Source organism: Rutidosis leptorrhynchoides, chromosome 7 (genome assembly GCF_046630445.1).
Source record: "Rutidosis leptorrhynchoides isolate AG116_Rl617_1_P2 chromosome 7, CSIRO_AGI_Rlap_v1, whole genome shotgun sequence".
NCBI classification, from domain to species: domain Eukaryota; kingdom Viridiplantae; phylum Streptophyta; class Magnoliopsida; order Asterales; family Asteraceae; genus Rutidosis; species Rutidosis leptorrhynchoides.
Genome location: NC_092339.1, coordinates 24,230,094 through 24,238,132, shown reverse-complemented (window position 1 = coordinate 24,238,132; position 8,039 = coordinate 24,230,094). Strand labels below are relative to the sequence as shown.

At 38.4% G+C, this 8,039-nt stretch overlaps 1 pseudogene; it reads left to right on the top strand.

The window, feature by feature from the left end:
* The first annotated feature begins 1,960 nt into the window (after window positions 1–1,960).
* Window positions 1,961–3,831, top strand: LOC139856907 (uncharacterized; annotated as a pseudogene).
* Window positions 3,832–8,039: the final 4,208 nt, after the last annotated feature.

Genomic DNA, 8,039 nt, shown 5'->3' with positions numbered 1-8,039 from the left:
GCGTTACACGGACAGAATTTCGACTTACACCCTTACAACATTCGCTAACATACCCTTATTATTAGAATTATAATTAAAATTAAAATATAAATTATAAATATATATATATAATTTACGTATGAGAAGAAGAAGAAAAAGATGATGAAAATGATCAGATTTCGGTTTGCTTTATAGGGAGTTTCAAAACTGGGGTCTCCGCGACTCGCGGCCATTTTGGCCTTCAAACTCCGCGAGTCGCGGAGTTTGTTTTTACAGCTCTCCCCTTTGGAGTCTTTCTCTGCCGACGGTTTTTATTTATAAATATAATATATATATATAATTAATATAATTAATTATATATTATATTATATTTATATACATAGTTAACTTGTAATTTTTAGTCCGTTGCGTCGAGCGTTGAGAGTTGACTCATGTCCCGGTTCCGGATTTTCGAACGTCCTTGCGTACAATTTAATATCTTGTACTTTGCGTTTTGAATCTTGTACTTTTGTAATTTCGAGACGTTTCTTATCAATAATTGGAACCTCTTTGATTGTCTTTTGTACTTTTGAGCTTTTTGGTCGTTTGCGTCTTCAATTCGTCGAATCTGTCTTTTGTCTTCACCTTTTATTATTTAAACGAATATCACTTGTAAATAGAACAATTGCAACTAAAAGCTTGTCTTTCTTGAGGAATAATGCTATGAAATATATGTTCGTTTTTAGCATTATCACCCATTAAGCGAATAATTACGCACCGAATCAAAAACCAAACACAACCAAGTTCCTAGTCTTCCAAATGTGCCAAAGAAGACAAGATACAATAACAAACACCTTGTTTTTTGTTGCCATAGAAGTCTTCCAGTCTTGATGCTAGCTTAACCATTCACTCCAAAAATCAACTGATGGGAATTGAACCCGTAGCCAAATGCCTATTTTAAGCCAAAGGTCCCTTGCAAACGTGCACCTGAAAAGAATGTGATCTAGCGACTCCATACCAAGATAAACGGTTAATTTGAGACGGATGGAGTAGTAAATGTAATACTCATTAGCATACAAACAATTCAATATGAATATAGAAACCTTTGTTTTGTAGCTTAAGTGTAGTGACCTGACACTTCTAACTCCTGAGATTTACAACATTGCACATAAGGTAAACCCCTGACATTGAAATTCACCCAAGGTCGTCTTTTGTACATTGCGTTGCGGGGTATCGGAGAAGGGGGTTTTAACGACCATGCCCTCGGATTGATTCGGAGTAGTTTAGTCCCCAATTGGTCTCAAAGATATAACTATATAAAATGTTACAAAGATATCTATTAAGTTATGAGTGAGGCAATTGGGTAACAATAATATTTGATGATTTGTTACCTAAATAGTTCAAGCGTATATCACGGCCCGAAAATAGTATTGTTACGTCAACAATATTATCTCATTAATTCTCATGATTTATTAAGATTTAAAACATATACCGAAAGAAGATCCACTCACATTTTAGTTCGGATTTCACGCCATTCAATTATTATTATTGATCAGTTACAAACGTGTTCTTCAAGTATATACCTCGATTATTTTTTTCCAAAAAAACTAAAACTAATCATCAACCACGTACACATACAATTCTGAATCCACATGCCAAACTCACAAACAACACAAACAACTCCAACGATCACAGTTAAAAAAACCAATACCAGACCATGGCAAAACACAAGCAGCAGCTATCAAGCTTACTTTCGGCCTTTAGGAGGACCCATTCGATGAACCTTTCCGGTGACGTTGCCAAAGTAATAAACCCTATCCTATACCACACAATGCCGTCACCCACTACCACTTCCCTCCTCGGACCACCAGAGATCCACCGGTCCCACCAGTTAAACCCACCTTCAACGGTAGTCTCGAACCCAAATCCACCCATGGGTTATACTTTCACTGAAAACATGTCATCTACATATAATCTATCCAACGGTAACCCAAATCCGCCCATGGGTTACACCGAAAACATGTCACCGACATATCTATCCACCGGCAACAATTGTCTCGATTTCTTCTTCCACATCGTCCCCGATACACCACGCGAAACTCTCGTTAAGCGCCTTGCGGAGTCATGGAAACATGACCCTTTAACAACGTTAAAATTAATCTGCAACTTACGTGGCGTGCGAGGTAAATCAGATAGAAAAGGTTACTATACAGCCGCTTTATGGCTTCATAAAAATCACCCAAAAACACTAGCTTGTAATGCGGCTTCCTTGGTTGAATTTGGTTACTTTAAGGACTTGCCAGAAATATTATTGAAACTTCTTGGAGGACCTGACTTCAGAAAACGAGTAAGATCCCGACGTCGTTTTGTTGGAGGGAGGCCAATGCGATTTATTGGACACCAATCACGCCAGCATACATTGAAGCCATATAAGCCTAGTAAACAAACTCGAACTCGAGTTCGAATTCGGAGGGTTCATTCTAAGATTGACTTAGAGATAAAGAAGAGTGTGCCAAGAGAGCAGAGGATATTGGCAGAGAAGAAAAGAGTGGAGGCCGAGATTGCGAAAGCAAGAAATATTAGACATGGGAAGAGGATTGTGTTGGCTAAAAAAGTCATTGAACGATATAATCGGGACCCGGACTACCGATTCTTACACGATTGTGTTTCAGATCTTTTCTCCGAGTGTTTGCGATCGGATATCAAGTTGTTGGCGAAAGGAGAGACGAGATACATCAGTCTTGCTGCAAAATGGTGCCTGTCTTTGAATACATCGTTTGACCTGTCAACTTTGCTATGCGAAAGCATTGCAAAGAAGGTATTCCCACGTCATGAATACCCAGAATACGACGGTGTAGAAGAAGCTCATTATGCGTATCGTGTTCGTGACCGGTTAAGGAAACAAATATTGGTGCCTCTTAGGAAAGCGTTAGAGTTACCAGAGGTTTACATTGGACAAAACCAATGGAGTTTGATCCCTTACAATCGAGTAGCTTCAGTCGCCATGATACTCTACAGGAATTTGATTTTAGAGTATGATAAAGACAGATTTATGGAGTATTTGGAAAATGTGAGGTCGGGTAAGGCCAAAATTGCAGCCGGTGCATTGCTTCCACACGAGATCATAGCATGTTTCAAGGACTATTATTATGAAGGGTATTCTGATGTGGAGTATGATGATATGGACTCTGATGAGGATGATTATGAGGTGGCAGAACTACAATGGAAAAGAATGGTGGATGACATGGCTAATAAAGGAAAGTTAAAAAATAGCTTAGCAATTTGTGATGTTTCGGGCAGCATGTGTGGGGAACCGATGGATGTTTGTGTGGCTTTAGGGCTTTTAGTTTCGGAATTAAGTGAGGCGCCATGGAAAGGGAAAGTGATCACGTTTAGTGAAAACCCTAAATTGCATATGATTGAAGGAGATGATTTGAAATCGAAGGTTATATTCATTGGAAGAATGGAGTGGGGTGCGAACACTAACTTCCAAAAGGTGTTTGATTTGATACTTGAAGTGGCAACTAAGGCGAATTTGAGCAAAGAGGACATGATAAAGAGGGTGTTTGTGTTTAGTGATATGGAATTTGGTCAAGCTTCAGAGAATCCATGGGAGACTGATTATGAAGTGATTAAGAGAAAGTTTAAAGAGAAAGGGTATGAAGGATCGGTGCCGGAGATTGTGTTTTGGAACTTGCGTGATTCTAGAGCGACTCGGTTACGGGGAAGGAGAATGGGGTAGCGCTTGTTAGCGGATTTTCAAAGAATATGATGACGTTGTTCATGGATGACGATGGGGGTATGAACCCTGAACGCGTAATGGAGAGGGCCATTTCCGGCGAGGAGTACAAGAAACTGGTGGTGGTTGATTAATAACGAATTGAACGATGAATGTTTATGCAGCATATTACAGCTGCTATTTTTTTTTTACAGAATCAAATCATGAACTTGATTCAATTTATTAGATGGTTCCATTTATATTAGTTTTTTTTTTTTTTTTTTTTTTTTTTTTTTTTTTTTACATTAGATATTAAAGTCCAGTCAATTAGCATCATTTTGTATAAAGATATCAGTAACATAAATTAGTAGTAATTAAGAAGAATAGAATCAAAACTAGTGTTAGGCTACGCGCGATGCCGCACCATCGTGTAAAGATTTTTTAGCAATGTTTAGGAAAAATTGTAGGGAAAAAGAATGGTAAAGAAGTAAGCATAACGTTTTTTTTATTTATAAAAATTAGTTTAAAAAAATGGGGGCAACGTTTTTGTTGGAAGCTTCGACGAGCCCAACACACCCACTATAGATGATCTAGACTATACAAGACTCACTACACCAACACTTTGGCGTTGTTTAGCCTTTAATTTTATAAATCCTTAGTGCACAATGTACTTAGGCGACAGTGTCAACCATATATCTTTAGGCGGTATAACCTACCATGTATTACTTAGGCGGCAGAGCCGACCATATAATAAGAACAACAAAAGTGCACTAAGAACTTAAACAAAAACTAAGGCTTGATCGGGAAACTTAACAAAAACACTTATATTAAATTACAATTACAATTACAATATTACTTACAAGCTTTCTCTTCTCTACTTTCGCTAACTCACACTCTTCTTCTCTTCTTCACAACTCACTTCTTATTTCACTCTTACTCACAACTCTCACAACTTACTTCACACTTATAAATGAAATCCTAACCCTTATTTATACTACTCCATGGAAGTTTCTAGAAACTAGATATTTCCATGGATATATATAAATAGCTAGATATTTTTATACATATAAATATCTAGATATTTCTTACACACATAAATATCTAGATTTTTCTTTACATTTTAATATCTAGATATTTTTCATATACATATTAATATCTAGATATTTTACCCATATACATATACTAATTCCATATTATTTTAAATTTGCATTGTATTTTAACACTCCCCCTCAATGCAAATTTTCTTCCAACGATGTCTTGCAGACCATTCCAAGTGCTTCTCTGAATTTTGTAAACTTCGGTTTACTTAGGCTCTTGGTGAATATATCTGCTACCTGTTCATCTGTCTTTGTTGGCACCATCTTGATCTCCCCTTCAAGGACCTTCTCGCGAACATAGTGATAGTGTACTTCTATATGTTTTGTTCTTGCGTGAAAGACTGGATTCTCTGCTAGACGTATAGCTGATAGGTTATCGCAGAAAAGCTCTACTTGATAGTCTGTTGATTGATGAAGATCTTCCATTAGTTGTTTCAACCATGTAATTTCTTGTGTTGCTGACGATGCCGATCGATATTCTGCTTCAGTGCTTGACAAGGATACTGTTGGTTGTCTCTTGCTGCACCATGATATTACTCCTGATCCAAGACTAAACATGTATCCAGTTGTTGACCGTCGTGTATCATAGTCTCCAGCGTAATCAGCGTCACAATATCCAGTCACGTGACATTCTTTTGTTTTCTTGTACAAAATGCCAAAGTTAATAGTGTCTTTAACATACCTTAAGATGCGTCGTACAACATCAAGATGAGGCTTCTTCGGATTGCTCATGTATCGACTAACCACTCCAACTGCATAAGATATGTCTGGCCGGCTTAGTGTGAGATAAATAAGACTTCCGACCATCTTTCGATACATGGTAACATCTTGAAGACTTTTTCCTTCATCTGCTCGTAGTTTTGTATTCGGATCCATCGGAGTTGAGATAGGTTTGCAATTAAGCATTCCGTACTTTTGTAAAAGATCTCGCGCATATTTCTGTTGTCCCAGAAATAATCCTTCTCTTTTCTGCTCTATTTCGAGTCCAAGAAAATGTTTGAGTTCTCCAAGCTCCTTCATACGAAATCTGATAGACAGATTCTCTCTTGTTCTTTGGATCTCCTCATAGTGATCTCCCGTGATGATTAAGTCATCCACATATACTAGCACTATGGCTAGTTTTCCTTGATCTTGTTTCACAAATAAACTAGAATCTGAAGGAGCAACTGTGAAACCACTTTGTACCAAGAACTCGCCAATCTTCCCGTACCAAGCTCTTGGAGCCTGCTTCAAGCCGTATAGTGCTTTCTTTAATTTGCAGACATGGTCAGGATGGGACTTGTTCTCAAAGCCTCTTGGTTGCTCCATATAAATGTCTTTGTCAAGTTCTCCATGTAAGAAAGCGTTCTTGACATCCATCTGCCACATCTTCCAAGATTTGCTGGCGGATAAAGCTAGTAGAGCTCGAATTATTGTGATCTTTGCCACTGGACTAAACGTTTCTTCATAATCCAGCCCATATTGTTGAGAAAAACCTCTAGCAACAAGTCGAGCTTTATACCTTTCAATGGAGCCATCTGATCGAGTCTTCACCTTGTAAACCCATTTACAAGATATTGGTTTTACATCTTTTGGCTTTGGAACTAAACTCCATGTCTGGTTTTCTTTTAGAGCATTAATTTCTTCTTCCATCGCTTTCTGCCATTCTTGACTTTGTGCTGCTTCTTCATAAGTGGAAGGCTCAATAGGTATTGATTCATCCACATGAGCAGCATTGACATACCTCGGATTAGGTTGCCTCGGCCTTGTTGATCTCCGTAATTCTTGCACATGCTCCTCGGCATCCATTTGGCTTGGATGAACCTCTTCGGATGTAGATTGATGTACCCCAGTTTTCCATGGACTCGTTTCCTTAGAGTACGATCCATCTCCTTCTTTAATTGGATCCGATATGTGCTCTTTATGTTCTTCTTTCTCTTCTGGAACTTCTTCTAATCCATGAGATTCTGAAAGCTCTATCTTTTGAGGTGACCACCATGAAGAAGCTTCATCAAATACCACATTTCTTAAAGTATGACACTTTCCAGTATTTGGATCACAACATCTCCATCCTTTTCTTGATTCATCATAACCGACAAAAATGCACCGGATTGCCTTCTTATCAAATTTGCTTCGTAGATGATCTGGTACGAAGACGTAGCATACACATCCAAAAACCTTGAGATGGTTGACGGTTGGCTTGATCTTCCATAATCTTTCATATGGTGAAATATATCCCAACTTTGTTTGTGGGAGTCTGTTAATCACGTATGAAGCCATCCTCGTACATTCGGCCCAAAATCTTCCTGGTACATTCTTACCATGAAGCATACTTCGACAGGTTTCAGCAAGATGACGATTCTTACGTTCTGCCACTCCATTCTGTTGTGGAGTATTAGGGCAAGTTAATTGCCTTCTGATCTTGTGCTTCTCAAGATAGATATTGAACTCGGTTGATAAATATTCTCCTCCATTATCTGTGCGTAAGCATCGAATCTTAGTATTGAGCTCACTTTCTACCTTGTTCTTGAATTCTTTAAACTTCAGAAAAGTCTCCGACTTCTCCTTCATGAAGTAAACCCACACATATCTTGAGAAGTCATCAATGAATGTCACCATATATTTCATACCTCCAAGTGATGTTTGTTTCACTGGTCCGAAGACATCTGAGTGTATTAGCTCTAGTGGTGTCTTGGACTGATGCGCTGACTCCTTAAATGGCAATTGGTGAGCTTTGCCAAATTGACATCCAACACATATTGTATCTGTTCGGATATCAATTTGAGGAAGCCCATTTACTATGCGTTTCACCATCATCTCCTTTAACTTATTGTATCCCACATGCCCAAGACGTTCATGCCACAGATTAGCCGTCTCATTCTTTCGAGTCTTATCCACATATGCTGTTTCAGCAGATAGTACATAGACCGACTCTATTCTTTTTCCTTGCATAATTGGATTGCCAACCACCTTCACTCTCTTGAATACAGACACATCTTCTGGTCCAAAGAGCACATAATTTCCTTCTGCTATCAATTGTGGTACTGACAGTAAATTCTTCTTTAGGCCAGGGACAAGATACACCTTCTCGAGTTGGAGCTTATGAGAGTCACCTTCACTTGGAATTATTGTCTTTCCAATGTGAGAAATAGACAACCTTGAATTGTTGGCTGTCAACACGACTCTTTTTCCTTTGTAATCCTCCATTTCTTGCAGCTTCGTCTCATCATTGGTCATATGATTTGAGCACCCAGAATCGATGATCCAATCATCTTTGTAGTTTATTT